Raw genomic sequence first — 16,359 nt, forward strand, 5'->3', positions numbered from 1 at the left:
ACCCTTTGGTACTCGTGTACATAAGTGGAAGCATTCAACACAAAGACTAAAATAGATGTGTGTGTGTGTGTGTGTGTGTGTGTGTGTGTGTGTGTGTGTGAGGGTACCAATGAGTGATTCTAAGGAGAACGCTGAGAGTGGAGGTGATAGAAAAAGGGGGAAAGCCCAAAACCTTTGAAAAGAACAAGTCAGTACTTTGCTATCTGATTCTAGTTCAGGGTCCCCTTCTTTTCTAAGTCTGTTACTTTTTCTCTTCACAATAAACCTGCTGCTTGCTTGTTATCTCTGTGTCCTATTCTTCAATTTTTTGCTGAGCAGAGACAACTGAACCCTAGACAGTAACAGTTGAAGTTTTAGTTTTTGATAAATAATTGTGAAGTAGCTGCTTCTCTTTTCTCCTCTCTCACACTCTTTTTCAAAAAACCTATCTGAGACCTTTCTATTGTGGAATATTCAAAGTTGCTTAGGGAAGGAGTGCATAGTGTTTATTATTGCATTTGAAGAACAGAAAAAAATAACCTTTTTCAAAGATGATAGATTTAATAAAATTGCCATTTCCTTAGAGTTAAACTTGTTTCCTGTCACCATCTCAATTTATGAGTTAGTGGTAGCATTTGTTTTTAGCATAAGAGTTAAAGCTATGAGGATTTCCAAAGGAACCTGAAATTTTGGATCTTTAGTTCAGCTATGCTTTTAAAATTGGTTTCCAAAATGAGTGAAGACAGTTTTACTAACATACCGTGGCTATGATTTGAATATAGTTTTTCCCCTCTGAAATTGATATTCAGATTTTGTCCCCATTATGAGATATTAAGAAGAAGGACCAAGTGGGACCTTTTAGAGGTCTTAGGGCTGTGCCCTCATGAATGGAATAATCAATTCATGTGATTAATGGATTCAGGGGATAGTGAATTATCTCGAGAGGGTCTACTAGAAAAAGCAATTTGGCTAGGTCTCTCAAGTTGATTCCATGTCTTATGCCACTTTGGGACTCTGCCAGCAAGAAAGCCAAAACCAGATATAGTCCTTCTACCTTGGACCAGAGCTGTGAGCTAAAATAAACTTTTTTCCTTTATTACTAACTTATCATATGATATTGCATTGTCAGCAATAGAACATAGACTGAGATAGCTATGATGGTAAATGGCATAGAAACTTATGTTGCTACTTACCAACTTTGGTATTTGGCAGAAAACCCAGCAGTGAAACAACTGCAGTTGGAGATCCATGTCTCCTATGAAATGACCATAATCATTAGATCTCCTGAGAAGAGAAATATTCTCACACAGGAAATTATTAACAAGTAGTAGCGCTTTTTCAAAAGGCTCATGTGAATCAAACAAATACATTTTAGTGTGAATAATACTTTTGTTTGTTGAAGTTTAAATGAGTAACTCCAATTCTTCTATCCTCCTTACATGAAACTCTTACCCTGATCTCATTGTGGGTGGATTACCTTTTCCTAATCTTTGAATTTAGGCATGATTATATGTTATGCTTTCACTGATGGAGCATGGGCAGAAGTGATGGTGTGCCAGTTCTGAGGTTAGGTCTTATGAGGACCTGGGTGTCTTTCTATATTCTTGACTTCTGACGTCACCTTGAGAAGAACCAGTTCTTTCTTACTTGCTTGTCCAATGTACATAAATCACATAGGCGGCAGATCCATTCAAAGTGATGATTGGTGTGTAGCTAACTATTTCCTGATTACTTGTTGCAGAATATTTCTATAGTTGTTGACTAATACAAGGACTTTCATCAAAGCCTTTTTTGGAATAGCTGTTTCTAAAGTATTAGATAGAAGTTAATAATGTCATTGTTTTCATTTTTCATATTAAGTATGTGTTTTAAGCTAAAAAATATTTTCAGTTTCTATGTTATGTAGCTGGGATGGTTACAGGTCTTATCTTTTATATTAGTTTTCATTTGTTAAATGAAAAGCTTCAAGGCAAAGGAACTTTGATGACCTTTGACTGCCACAGGCATGCATTCTGCTATTTTAAGATATCTACCAGACTTCTTATACTGGGTCTGATTTTTTTCTGGATACTGAAATCCAGAGTTGCATTTTCTCAGGGATATGGAGTTGCCTCCTAATCCATGGCCAAAAGATCAAGATTTTTCCAGCTAATTCTGTTTTTAAAAAACATAGTACAGGGCATTAGATTGGGATTTGGGAGGTCTGGGCCTTGCTTTTGGTATGCCACAATGACCTGTTGTCTAGGAAAAGCCTCTTAATAACTACTTGAGCCATAGATCCCTTAAATCTATAAAGTTCTAGCATTTTCTGATACTAGGTCTTTCACCTAGCAGTATCAATTCACAGGAACATGGGAAAATATAAGTCTGACAGTAATGTAAGTGTGGGAGAAACTGAGGCAGTATCTGCGGAGATGTTTGTGGTTGCTCAAGTATCTCTCTGATAAGGATGATTTAAGAAAGGACATACACAAAAGATGAAAAGAGTACCATGTAACAAGAGGAAAATGATATTAGCAAAGCCTCTCAAAATGAGATGAAACTTATGAGAAATGATAAATAAAAAGTAAAATGAGTTATGATGACTATAAGAACAACAATGATGTTGACTGCCTGCTTAGTGTTACCTAAGAAAAAATGCAGAAAAGTAGAGTCTCTGACATGGGCCCTGTGCTTCTGTGGTTCCTTCTCTGGCCTGGCTCTGATTATTTCCTTCTCCTTGGAGTAAAGAGGTCATGAGGTCTACAGGACATGGCCCTATGGACCAGATCCCATGTGCCTATTAAAAATATTTGAATTCTGAAGTTTTCTGCCCCAATACTCTAGGTCTCCTCTCAGGGCCTGTATAGTCCCTGGGTCTGTTCCTCCAAGAATAGATGGCTAATGCACAGCTGTTTTCAGGGCATTGGGCATAGCTTGGGTATATGGGCAGTAAGGTGTGCAGGATGGAGCTAAAGATGGGATAAGTCTACAGATGAGCTCATGAGTAACCAATGTGATCACATAGCACCCACATAAAGGAGGATGTTACATTTGGTTTAATACTCTGCTGTTGCTATATTGACATACTTAATAATTTCATCTTTGAAATTATGTTTTGTGGGTGAAATCTAAAAGGATAACAGAGCATGCACAGTAGTAGAGAAGGTATATGCATGTAATAGGCCATATGCATGTTTACCACTATTCCTTGCCATACTAGTATACAGCATTCATGGTGCCCCATGAGAATAGTATACAGCACATCCACAATGCATGGGACTTCAATAACACTCAAAGAAAATACAAGATAAGCATATCAGGTCTGTGACTAAGTGGGAAGTGTCAGCCCAGAGAGACAGTGCTCCATCTGAATCAGAATTTGTTTTGAATGCAGAAGAAAGCAGCGGTATTCTGAGAAACATGAATGAAAAAGAATCCACATCATATCTTTTCTTCATTATGTTACCTTTCTAGTTGTCAATGAATTGTCCTAAAAATGATGGCATAGAAGAGAAAGGTAGGGTGATCTATAGAGCCTTTGCCTTTTAGTCTTTCTTCACTCAAAAAACCAAACAGAAATTTTGAATACATGTGCACATAGGAAAAAGTGAACTAAAAAGTAATTTTGAATTAATTTTTTTCATTGTTTTCACTTTTGTGGTAATAACAAAATACATTTGCAAGTATAAATTACAAAACATGAATTATGTAATTTATGTGATTCTAGATATGAGTTAAATACACTATATTTGCATGTAAAACTATCAATGCATAATATTAAATGGGATAATATATTTTACAACATAAAGGTATTTATATGCTGAGAGCCATAGCCAAGTAGGAATGACGCATGGCAATTTCCTTGTCAGCCTACCCAATGTTGCTTAGAGGGAGGACTCTCCATTGTGGAAATGGGCTTGCCTTGGACCCAGGTCATTTGCAGTGACATTGCATGAATGTTTGAGAAAGGTGACCCTGCTCAAGGACCAGGGCAGATCATGTTTAGGGGGGTTCCAGGTTTAGAGTGTGGATCCTGCTGAGAACAGGGTGGTTCCAGGTTTAAGGTGGATCCTGCTGGGAATAGGGCGTATCCTGCTGCCTCGGGCGCCCACTCCATGAGTTCCCGTTGAGTTCTCACGGGATTCAGAGAGTATTTGGTATGCAGAGCCCGGTGGAGGGTGTGGATTTTCCCAGAACGTGCCTGTAGAGTGCCGGTGACAGTTCGGGAATAAACAGTTGCTGTTTGAATCTACAAGGCTTTTGTGGTGGCTCGGTTATTTTGTGCCCAGCCAGACTGCGACATTTATATTTAAATTGGTATTGCATAACATGAGGATATAATATTTTGCTAACAATTAAACATTCTAATCTTTCTTTACTCAAATTGCAAATACAAAATACCCAGAACAAATCAATTGAAACTGCTAAAGAAAAAGCTTCATATTTTTGTATGTTTAATGACCTTTTGTTCCTACCTTATTAACAGAAGTGTTGTATTTTTATTTATTTTTCACAGGGTTATATCCATTATGTGGCTTGTCCTGAGTGGGCCATAGGTGGGGGGCTGACAATGATTAGTTCTTACTATGTCTAAATCTTTTTTTTGAGGCAGGTACTGGGGATTGAACTCAGGGGCACTCAACAACTGAGCCACATCTCCAGAACTATTTTGTGTTTTTTGTTTAGAAACAGGGTCTCATTGAGTTGCTTAGTGCCTTGCTTTTGCTGAAGCTGGCTTTGAACTGGACATTCTCCTGTCGCTGGGATTACAGGTGTGCGCCACTATTCCCAGCTGTATCTAAATCTTAAACCAACTCTTCTAAGTTCTTTTTAAGGCTTGTTTGTCAAGGTAAGAGGATAGAAGCAACTTAATAGATTCAGGTATATTCGTAACTTTTAATATTTGGATATATCTGCATTTTCCTTTGTTCCAACTCTATTATTAGCTGTGAGTTTGCCATTTGGAGTCAACAGTATTTAAAAATGAAGATCAGAGAAGAATTCTAGATTACTGGGTTTTTTGTTTGTTTGTTTGTTTTATGTTTTGTTTTGTTTGTTTGTTTATTTATTTTTTGAGAAGCATTGATGGTGACTGTTGCTTGCCTCCATCAAATCCAACAGTAGCAATGACAGAGAAAGTAAAGGGACATACATAGATCTGAAAAATGCGTGTTAAATTCTATGTGAACTTCTGGGGGAGATGAACATGGTTGTGGTGTGGCATGGGATGAAAAAAGGAGTTTAAGCAGATGTAGGCTGGAAGCTCCCATCAGGAGATTAGTTAAGGGAGCTGTTTGGAGTGATGCTGCTTTAAAAAAGAAAAATAGCACCTGCCCTGCATGGCTTGTTCTCCAGGTAATTGCAGGGCAGCATTAAAGTCTGACTGAGGTGTAAACAAACTGCTGAAGCTTTTAGAGTTACCTCCTACTCTTATGTTATTAATGCTATGTGATGGAAAGGGAAAGTCCTTGAAGAACAGGAAGCCATGAGAGGCAGTTTTGCTGAAAGGCAATTTTGCAAACCTAGTTGGGGTTGAGCAACATGTAGATGAATTTAAGCCAAGATCATGGCACTGGTGTCTGTCCACTCTGAGGCAGCTTTTTTCCTGTTAAAGTCATTGAGACCTTTAAAACAAACAAACGAACAAACAAACAACAACAACAAAACCCTCATTGAGTCCTGTTAAAATTACAGAACCTGGACTTTGTCCCCTTTTCCCCAAGTACACATTTTAAAAAGTAACTCATACCAAGGATACTTCCTGGGAATCTATGAGTAGCATGATCATGTACTTTGTCACCAAAACCAGGACATTTTGAGAGTAAAATGAGGAAAAATAAGTAACTGCCCAGGCAATGAATATGATCTGGGATTGTCCCAGGCCAACCAGGACACAGAATCACCTTACCCATAAGTTTCATTTTCATAAATTGGTAAAAGTCACCTAGAAACAGGTGTTCCCCATAATGCGGACAAGTTGAAAAAAAATGGCACACATTTGGGAGGAAAAATTAGAAAGTCATTCTGGACTAAGAATAAGGAAGATAGTACCATATGACTTGGCTTGGCAAGTATCATCTCTGGATGGAGAAAAGTCCATTTTCACTTTTGGAGGGATACAATTAGGTTCTATGGCAACAACTTTGGTAATGGAGTACTGGAACATTTCGGGTCCCCTGGTCTCTTGAATTGGCTATATTTATATACTGTTAAATTGTCAAGCATGTATGAAGGTCCTACATATGAGCCAAGGAGGGGAAAATGAGTGTCAGGGAATATATCAAAGAATCTGAGGAGTTTTGAAGGAAAATAAAGGTGAACTTAGAATTTTATATCCTGACAGATTATCATTTACAATGAAGACATTCTCAGGCACATAAAACATCAGAAGTTTTATCATATAGAAGCCTCATTTGAAAATACTTATTAAGAAAGTGTACCTTAAATAAATAAATTCAGAAATATGCTATGAAATATATAGACTAATTGGTAATTATAGTTTATTATTTAAAAAACCTCAATGATCACATCAATGGACATATTCATAATAATTCACACAAAATTTTTGATGAGGAGGGTGACCCAAAGGAGACAAAATGATGTTATAATACTTCTTTTGTTTGAAAAAAAATTGTAGATTGATATTTGAAATTGCAGTTAACCCAAAAATCTACAAAAGAAAAACTATAATACATAAGTTTCTCCCCCCAAAACCCCCAAATAATCTGCAATGAAAGGCAGGTAGGAAAAAGCAGAATACAGTAAAAGTGTGAGGATACAAAATAAAAACTAAGTTAAATGGCCTAAATAGATTCTACTATAATATTAATTATATAATACATAAATCAATGGAATTTAATTACCATAAGACTGGATTAAAAATGTAAGATTTAACAACATGCAGTCTACATGATTCATTCTTTCATTAATAGAACAAAGGTAAATTAAGAATAGTAAATTTAAAAATTTAATACAAACTGGAAGTCACTATAATAATTAAAAACTAGCTACAATAAATTACATTGTAACACAAAGAGAAATTATATATTCTGGTAAAATAAACAATATATCAAGAACATGTAACAATCTGGAACCTAAAATAGAGCATAAAGTTTGTGAAAAATATAAACTATCCCTGAAAACTTAAAAAAGAAAAGGTATTTCAATGCCAGTTTCTTAGAACCAGTTAGATTCAGCAGGCACAGGGTAAGCAGGAATAAAAGTTGAATAGTGCTATCTATTTATAACTTTAAAGAAAGTTATATTAAACAAACAAAATAAATGTTTCTAAATTATCTGAGAGTTTCACAAGAAGTCATCAGAAAGCTTCAATATATTTTAAAAAATATGATACATCATATAAAATACAGTCTTCTACACTAATATCAGATGGGTAAAATTAATATAAGAATAGATATAATAATTTCATATATCTGGTTATTAAAATATTAAAAATACCATATATCATCCTTGAGTGAAGAGGTCAAGAAAAAATTTTAAATACTTAAAACTTTATGACATAAACAACTTAAATCAGAATTGCATGATTCAGTTAAAGTAGTATTTAGAAAAGCCTAGGTTTAAATACATGCCTATTAAAACATAATATATTTCAAATAAAAGGCATTTGGTCTAGAAATTGGGTAATAAATATTTTTTTTTATTCTTGAGGTTGAAGCTGGGCCTCATGCCCCCCCCCCCCAAAAAAAAATAAGAAAAATTGCCACCTTCTGAAGACAGTCTTATATTTTCAAAGATGTGTAATATAGAAAAACCTCTGTTAACATTGTTAGAAAAAATCAAAAGGAGGAAATGCAAAATACCAAATTAAAGGCGTGAAAAATACTACAAATCTGATCACTGTGTCAAAATAATTTTAAAATATATAAGTAAACTATATGCTAGTGATTTTGTTTGAAAACAATATATGAATTCATAAAATGAATGGCTTTTTTGGAAGAAAGAGTTAATTGGCATGTTTGACCAATTAGAAATAGTACAAATAGAATACATGAATACATAACTCCTTAAGAAATTGAAATAAAATAATAGTCTCCTGGGGAAAAAAACACACATACATACACACAAAAAATCAAAATATATGTAATTTTGATGGTAAGTTCTATAAAATTTTGAAGGAATAGATCATTCCTACTAGTTTTTACAATTTTTTTTTAATAAGAAAACTGAAAACATACTCCAAAATATGTAAAGGGGTGAGAAGAGTGGAACTAAAATGGGGGAAAACTGATATATTAATTACTTTCAAAACTAGATGGGGACAATATAAGAATATAAAATTATACAACAATTATGAATGTCAGCCAGTCAATTCTAGCTATATGTTTAAAAATAATACATAATTTATTTGAGGAATTCAAGGATGACTTAGTATGAGAAAGTTGACCACATTGAAGGAGAAAAATATTGAGTTAATTATTAATGAATGTTCCATAAAAAGCTTTGTAAAACATTTATTTAAGATTGAAATTCTCAGAATAGAAGTTTTTGTACTTGATAAACCTACTACAAAACAAACAAAACTAACGAATGTTGCATTAAAATTTATGGAGAAAATTTTATTTCACATTCATTAAAATTGTGAGTAAGATGGAAACCCACATCACAATATGATTTAATATTATATTGGCAGTCTGTACTAACATTGAATAACAAGATATCATTGCATAAAGATTAGAAACAAAAGAAAAATTACCATAATTTGCAGAAGATATATTCAGAAAACATCAGAATGAATAAATAAACTCTAGAACTAATTATCTTTTAAGTTCCAGGCTACAATGTCAACTAAAATATGTCAATACATTCCCCACAAAAATGGGGAAGAGAGAATGATTACTACTGAAATCAGAAAATATATTTTATGCCATAATATTGTATTTCATTAATAGGTCAATAATGTGTATGTGCATGTGTATATACTTGCTTGGGTAGTCTCCTGATTATGTAGCATTTGACAGGATTTTCACTTAATGTATACTTAATTAAGCATCTTCTAATGGTAATTTTAGATCAGTGTAATCCTGCTGAGATTTTTAAGGAACTAATTTTTTTTTTCCTCTCTGATACATGAGAGACCATGTAGTGCATATCCTAACAATATCTTGGTGGATATTCACTTTGCAAATATCTGAACTGAATATAAACACAAATTCTTTGTTTTATTATTTTGGCCTTATTTTTATTATTGCTTTGAGGTAGAGAGGAAATTTTTTCAGTATTACCTTCTAGCAAATTCTTTTAAGTTCAAAAAGTTATTGCGTGGATAGCTCAAAGTGTTCGGTATATGCATTGTTTCCATTCTCTACTGAGGGAGGGAAAAAAAATAACCCTTAAGTTTCAATGGTGGTAAATTAGACACAGTGATATCATGGAAGCATCTGCATACTTAGGGCAGTCAGAGGTCTACCAAAAAGAAGGAAGCTAAAGTTAATAGGGGAAAAAGAGTCACAAGAGTTATAAGTTGTTTAGAATGAGTTCTATTTGATGAATTCAAAGAAGATGAATACTTGTAAAGCCATATATTTTATATATGTATATGTAGTAAACACATATTAAAGTTAACTATGAAATGTCAACAGTCAGTTTGAGGGGCCATTTATACTGTATTTCTGCTTGTTTATTGCCGCAGTCTGGCTGGGCACACAATCATGAGCCACCACACAGCTTGTAGATTCAAACAGCAACTCTTTATTCCCGAACTCACACCAGCCGTCTACAACCACGTTCTGGGGAAATCCACGTTCTCTGCCCAAATCCACGTTCTCTGCCCAAATCCACGTTCTCTGCCCAAATTCACCTCCACTGGGCTTCTATCTCCAAAATATACTGTCTGAATCCCGTGAGAACTCAAGGGGAACTCAGGCAGCAGGATACGCCCTATTCCCAGCAGGAATAATCTTAAACCTTAAACCTGGAACCTAAACTGGGAACGCCCTAAACAAGATTATCTTAAAACCGGGAACACCCTAATCTGCCTTGGTCCTTGAGCAAGGTTAAGTACATTCAATGTCACTGCAACATGGGGTACGCTGGCAAGGAAATTGTCATACTTACTTGGCTAATGGCTCCCAGCATCTCCCCCCTTCTGATTAATTAAACAACAAGCAATGTGGCTTAAGGACCGTGCCTGGTAGGTTGTCCAATTCAACATATGGTTCTTACCCGTCATCGGAAAACTGACCTTTAGGCGTCAGCCTCCTGTCTTAGGTTGATACCACTGCAATTGAATCATACCCGTCACTGACTACCGGTCCAGCATACAGCCATACTTGTGGATAGGTCTATGCACCAGTGGCGGGGTGAGGTTCTTTGCCTCACCTCTGTTGGCCCCCAAATTTGGCCTTGGTGCCAGTGGGGGAGTGAGGTTAATGTGGCTTATGGACCGTGCCTGGTAGGTTGTCCAATTCAACATATGGTTCTTACCCGTCATCGGAAAACTGACCTTTAGGCGTCAGCCTCCTGTCTTAGGTTGATACCACTGCAATTGGATCATACCCGTCACTGACTACCGGTCCAGCATAAGCCATTGGCCCCCAAATTTTAGACCATCACTAGCAGAAGGGAGGAGGATACAGAAATGCCACGACACCAAGCCAATTGACGGCTCCTTGGGAAAAATTGCATCACTGGTGACACCATCAGCAAAGATATGCCAGCATTACCACAATTCGCTGCACCAAACGATAGTTACATAGTCCAGGCAAGTTCTGCAAGCAGTTCAAAGCAGAGGAATCTATCAATATGTCCATTTCCTCCCAAAATCCGTTTCCTCCCAAAGTAAGTTAACTCCTTGATTGAGCATTACTTGTTGAGTTCTTCACCGGCACTGGGATGGAGATAGGAATTCTGGCAATGATGCTAAAGAGACATTATCCTGGGTGAAATCTCCATTGCAATGTTTAAAAACTCCACAGTCAAAAAATAAAACTGATCAGAAAAACATTAACCTAGGTTTGTATGAGCTCAAAAAATAAAAATAGAACCTTATGATGTGGAAAAATGCAATAATAAAATAGCTATTGAAAAAAGCATCCTGGTTAATCACTGTCGCAGATGTAAGAATGGCCAAGCTGGAGCTCTGGATATCAGCTGTTATGGATTTGAGTCAAATCATCTTTTTTTCGATCTGTAGAAACTGTTTTAGTTAATCTCTCTGGAATCCAAATGGGCTGCTGTTTTCCCTGTGGAAAAACACAAACAGACCCCGACTCCAGACAATCACTGGGTCAGGACCTTTCCATTGTCGTGTTAGAATATCTTTCCAAAGTACCTTAGGCTTATGTACATTTTTTGGATACATGTGTCTTTCCGCAGCACTAAGTCCTGATGAATCCAAATTTAAAAATTTTAGAGTAAAAAGCGTTATTTTAAGTTTATCTTTGGGGGATATATACCCCCTTCCAATTCCCTCTTTTTGCTTTAATAAGTATATGTCTGTATCTAATAGTTGTCTTAGCTTTTTGCATTTTCTATCTGTGTAATACCTTACTTGACATTTTCAACCATTTTCTATCTTATTTCTATCTTCTAGTTTTTTTTTTTTTCCTAAGGTTTGTATTTTTACCCTTAGTTGCTTATTTTCCTCCTATTTTTTTTTTCCTATTTTGTGGGTTTAAAATTCTTGTCTTCCTACATCTTTTTTATATTTCTACATCCTCTTTATCTTTTTTCTTTTTAACTTTCTATACTTCTGTCTTTAAAGTTTTTCACTTTAAATTTTTAATCTTCTTTATCTAAATATCTTTTATCCTATTATCTTCCCATTTTTTTAAAGTAATGCCTTTAAGATTAAGCTTCTTTCCTCCATCGTGAAGGCATTTTAACCACCTTCAATTTAACCTTTTAAAGCCTTTTAATTATCATCTATACTGTACTTTTAAATGTACTTTTTCACCACCTACAGCTTCACTCTTTTAAATGAGGCTTAGATTTTGTTTAAATCACTTCAATGTTAATTTACATGGCTGCCCTTCAACCAAAGGCTTTTTTTTAAAAACTCCATTGAGAAGCTTTGTCTCAATCTGCCATGTACAAATACCTTTTTCTTCTTTATTCCTTTCTCAAGCTTTTAAAGTCTAGTTTCCTCAAAATCTTTTTAAATGGCATTTACAACTTTTACTTTACCACATAGAGATTATCTCATCTAGAAACATTTCTTTTTCCTTTAACCTTTTATATTAAAATATATTTCCACATCTTGAATCTTTTTCTCTCTTTTTTAACCGTTAACCCTTTTTATAAATTCACATTTTGAAACAACTCTTATAAAATTTCTGATTTAGACAAATTACTCCACTTTAATAAGATGAAAGACTTTTATGTTTTTTATGATACTATAATACTATAATTGAAACCCAACTGAAAATTTTTCTACTCTTTGTATATAAATTACACATGATAGAATCTTAACACTTAGTAACCTTGTTTTAGCAAAGACACAGACAAAAAGCAATATTAAACATTTTTCCATTTACCAATTTATGAAAACACACATAATGTTTAAATATATTACCTTATGGAACTTAATAAGTAAAGAGTACTTGATTTCATATTTAGTGGTTGATATTTTAACACTTTAGCTTTGTAAATTAATCAGATGTCTGTAAAAACCAAGATCTTAGACAAATGTAGTAAACAGAATTAGCCATCTCTTTCTTGTTGAAGAAAAATCCTTCTATAGGATACCATGATGGTCCCATTGATATACTTAATAACTCATCTTTAAAAAGCCATGGGCTACATTTTTGTATTGTATCAACATATGCCCTAATTGTTCTTGGTCTCACTGGGGCGCCTCCTTCCTCTAACAATTTATCTTGCTTGGAGGCGAACAACTTCAAACCTTGAGTCAACCATTTTCCCCAGTTTGCCTGAGAAAGTTCTAGGAACAGGCAACTTGAAATAAAAACAAAATAAATCAAAACAATAACACATTGTTTTTTGAATTGGTCACCCATTCTTTCGCTCTTCCTCAGGGGCAAGCAATTTCACTTACCTCCAAGCTTCAGAAGTTCCCCGCACGGGCCGCCAAATGCCGCAGTCTGGCTGGGCACACAATCATGAGCCACCACACAGCTTGTAGATTCAAACAGCAACTCTTTATTCCCGAACTCACACCAGCCGTCTACAACCACGTTCTGGGGAAATCCACGTTCTCTGCCCAAATCCACGTTCTCTGCCCAAATCCACGTTCTCTGCCCAAATTCACCTCCACTGGGCTTCTATCTCCAAAATATACTGTCTGAATCCCGTGAGAACTCAAGGGGAACTCAGGCAGCAGGATACGCCCTATTCCCAGCAGGAATAATCTTAAACCTTAAACCTGGAACCTAAACTGGGAACGCCCTAAACAAGATTATCTTAAAACCGGGAACACCCTAATCTGCCTTGGTCCTTGAGCAAGGTTAAGTACATTCAATGTCACTGCAACATGGGGTACGCTGGCAAGGAAATTGTCATACTTACTTGGCTAATGGCTCCCAGCAGTTTATGTTAAAACTGGCTGTATATCAGGATCATCCTGGAAATAATAAGATAAAAGTCCAGGTGCTCAAGCCCATGGCTGCCAATTATGGTTCAATAGGATTTTGACTTATATAGTTGAAAACCTCTATAGGTGGTTCTGAGGTGATGCACAGCCATTACTTAAAGCCTTTATTATAAAGTGAATAGTACCTTATAACATTATTATTTGATAGTTATATTAATACATAGAAACTTTTGATGGTTAGGTCTGATGTCAAATGTACTCCCCACTTAAAAAAACTAGTACTCTCTACTGCCACTTTGTGGCAGCATACATATATTGCAAGGTCAATTGTTGAAGGAGCCCAATTTAATAGAACAGTTTAGAATTGGAAAACCATGCAAAGATCATGTAATCAAGCTTCTACCTTTTAGAGTTGGGGAAACTAATGATCATTCAGTGATTTATCTCCAGAGAGATTTAGTGAAAGAGCATAAAATAAAAAAAATCTCTGGATTCTTAATTTAGTGCTATTTCTATTAATGTCAAATTATAGCTCAAATTTTAGTGTGACATTTGGGATTGAATTCTTGGTGAAATTTACTGCAGTGTGCCTTTCATCTAGTTAGTAAAATACTTTGAACCTTGATTTTTACATATGTAAAATGTAAAATGGTGAGACTTGACTGATACATAGTTTGAGAGAAACTAGAGCTGTTCTTAATTTTCACTTACTTAAAAAATTGTTTGGCTCTCATCCCTTTAAACAATCTTTCTCCATTTAACAGTAAAAGTGCAATCAGCTAGCAAAGAACCCTTGAACTGACAACATCTTGACAAGAGATACATGATTCCCCTTTACCCCGGATTCCTTACACCTGATATTTGAACTGCACTTACCCATCAACTTCTGTTTTTTACATTGTATCAATACATTTGATAGAAGAATTTTTAAGCAGCAGTAGGAGAAATTAAGCAACTGTCAGACTTTCAATACATATGATTCAGTATTGATGACTAGAACCATAAACACTATTATGATAGGCCCATATTTAATATGTATAACACGAACTCTTTTTCCCTTTTTAAGAATAATTAGAATTATTTTAAATTTTGTCATAATGGGAAATAATTTTCTTCTGAATAATTTTAAACTATTTTCTAAGAGGGTAAAAAAGCTCAGGAGTCTTTGTTTAAAAGGCAAATAATAAAGCAAATAACTTTTTCAACACTTCCCAAACTTTCATCCTTGAGTATAGATTCCAAAAGATCATCATTTTATAGCATAATCTCCATTTTTACATTCCACCAATGAATAGGCCTAATAAATGAGCAATTAAACCAGAACTCCACTTAAAACATAATTTTAGTTTTGCACGCAAGCAGTATTAGGAAAACAGACCATTAAAGGATCAGATAATTCAGTTATAAAAATGAATGATGTACTGATGATATATGCAATGGTATGGATGAAACTTGAAGCACTATGATAAATGAAAGATGTAGACATAAAAGGCTATATATTATATAGTTCCACTTATATATGCTGTCCAAAATAGGCAAATCAGCAAGTCTCTGATAGAGAGGCAGAAAGTGGTTACCAAGGAGTGAAGGGATGGAAAACAGCAAGTGATTTCTTAATGGTATGGGTTTCCTTTTGGGGTAAGTGTTCTGTAACTAGAAAGTGATGATTGTTGCATAACAGTGCAAATATACTAAATTATACTGACTTATATACTTTAAAGTTATCAAAATGATGAATTTCATGTTATGTTTATTTGACTACAATATAAAAGAAGTTTAGGGAAAGACTTTATGTTTGGGAAAATAAGGTGAACTGGTCAAGAATAAAGACAGCTCTATAATGCCATTTTCTCTCAATCTTCCCATTGGTCCTCAGCAAGGAATAATTGGAACACATATTCTTCATGTAACACAACCCTGGGAAAAGTACATATAAATAAAATACAATCCAATTATTTCTGTTTAGTACATCTGTCAACCATGTAGATGCATATGTACATGTTTCAATTTATAGTTTCCTCAACTTTAGTACTTTACTCTTGTTGGTTCACTCCAGTAGACAACATAATTCCTTAATCCAATGGATTCTCCAGTACTGATTATAATCACTTCAGTTAACCTGGTAGAAAATGGACAAAACAATTGCCAAAGAGGGCAGCTTCTTTGTCCTACTGGAAAATTTTATGTTTCCTTTTCCTCTTCATCTTTCCTATTAGGCTGTCTGGCTTTATTCTCACCTCCACTATTTCTGCTCATCCTTTCAAACAAAGAAAGATACCAATTGTCAACAATTATTTTATTTCTTTGTAAAATACCTGTTGTTTTAGGTTTTTTGCTGTTTTATGAATGTTCATCACCCCAAAAGAGCTTCGGTGTTTGACTCAGGAATCTCCTGGGAACTTAACTTCTTCAACTATAATGATAAGTTTTTGTTTGTTTGTTTGTTTGTTTGAATTGCCTTTTAGTGGATGCTCCAAGCTTGGTACTTGGCTCTTTAGTAGGATACAGACAAGTACCACATTTTATTTGTTGTTCTAATAAACAAAGGATCCCATTTCCTCCTTGGAATTTTTAGGTGACTTTTGTGTTCTTTAAGTAGTCAGATAGGTAAGCCAGGAAAAGAACATATAAGTAATTGATATTTTTAGAATTTGCTTAGAGCATGATTTTTCTTTCCTCTCTGTGTCTATGAACTGGAAAGTAACTAGAAGGGAAAGTTAAACTTACATATTCAGTTAGGCATTAATCAGCTATTTATGATCTCTGTTTTTTCCAATCATAATTTCCTCAATTTATTGATAACTGATTAATTGCTATAAATTATGTAATTAATAATATTATGTATATATTAGGTTTTTTCTAGATGCTAAAACTACTTTCCCAAA

The sequence above is a fragment of the Marmota monax genome, unplaced genomic scaffold (assembly GCF_021218885.2).
Source record: "Marmota monax isolate L192 unplaced genomic scaffold, Marmota_monax_Labrador192_F-V1.1 WCK01_AAM20220418_F8-fsc00172, whole genome shotgun sequence".
Classification (NCBI taxonomy): Eukaryota; Metazoa; Chordata; class Mammalia; order Rodentia; family Sciuridae; genus Marmota; species Marmota monax.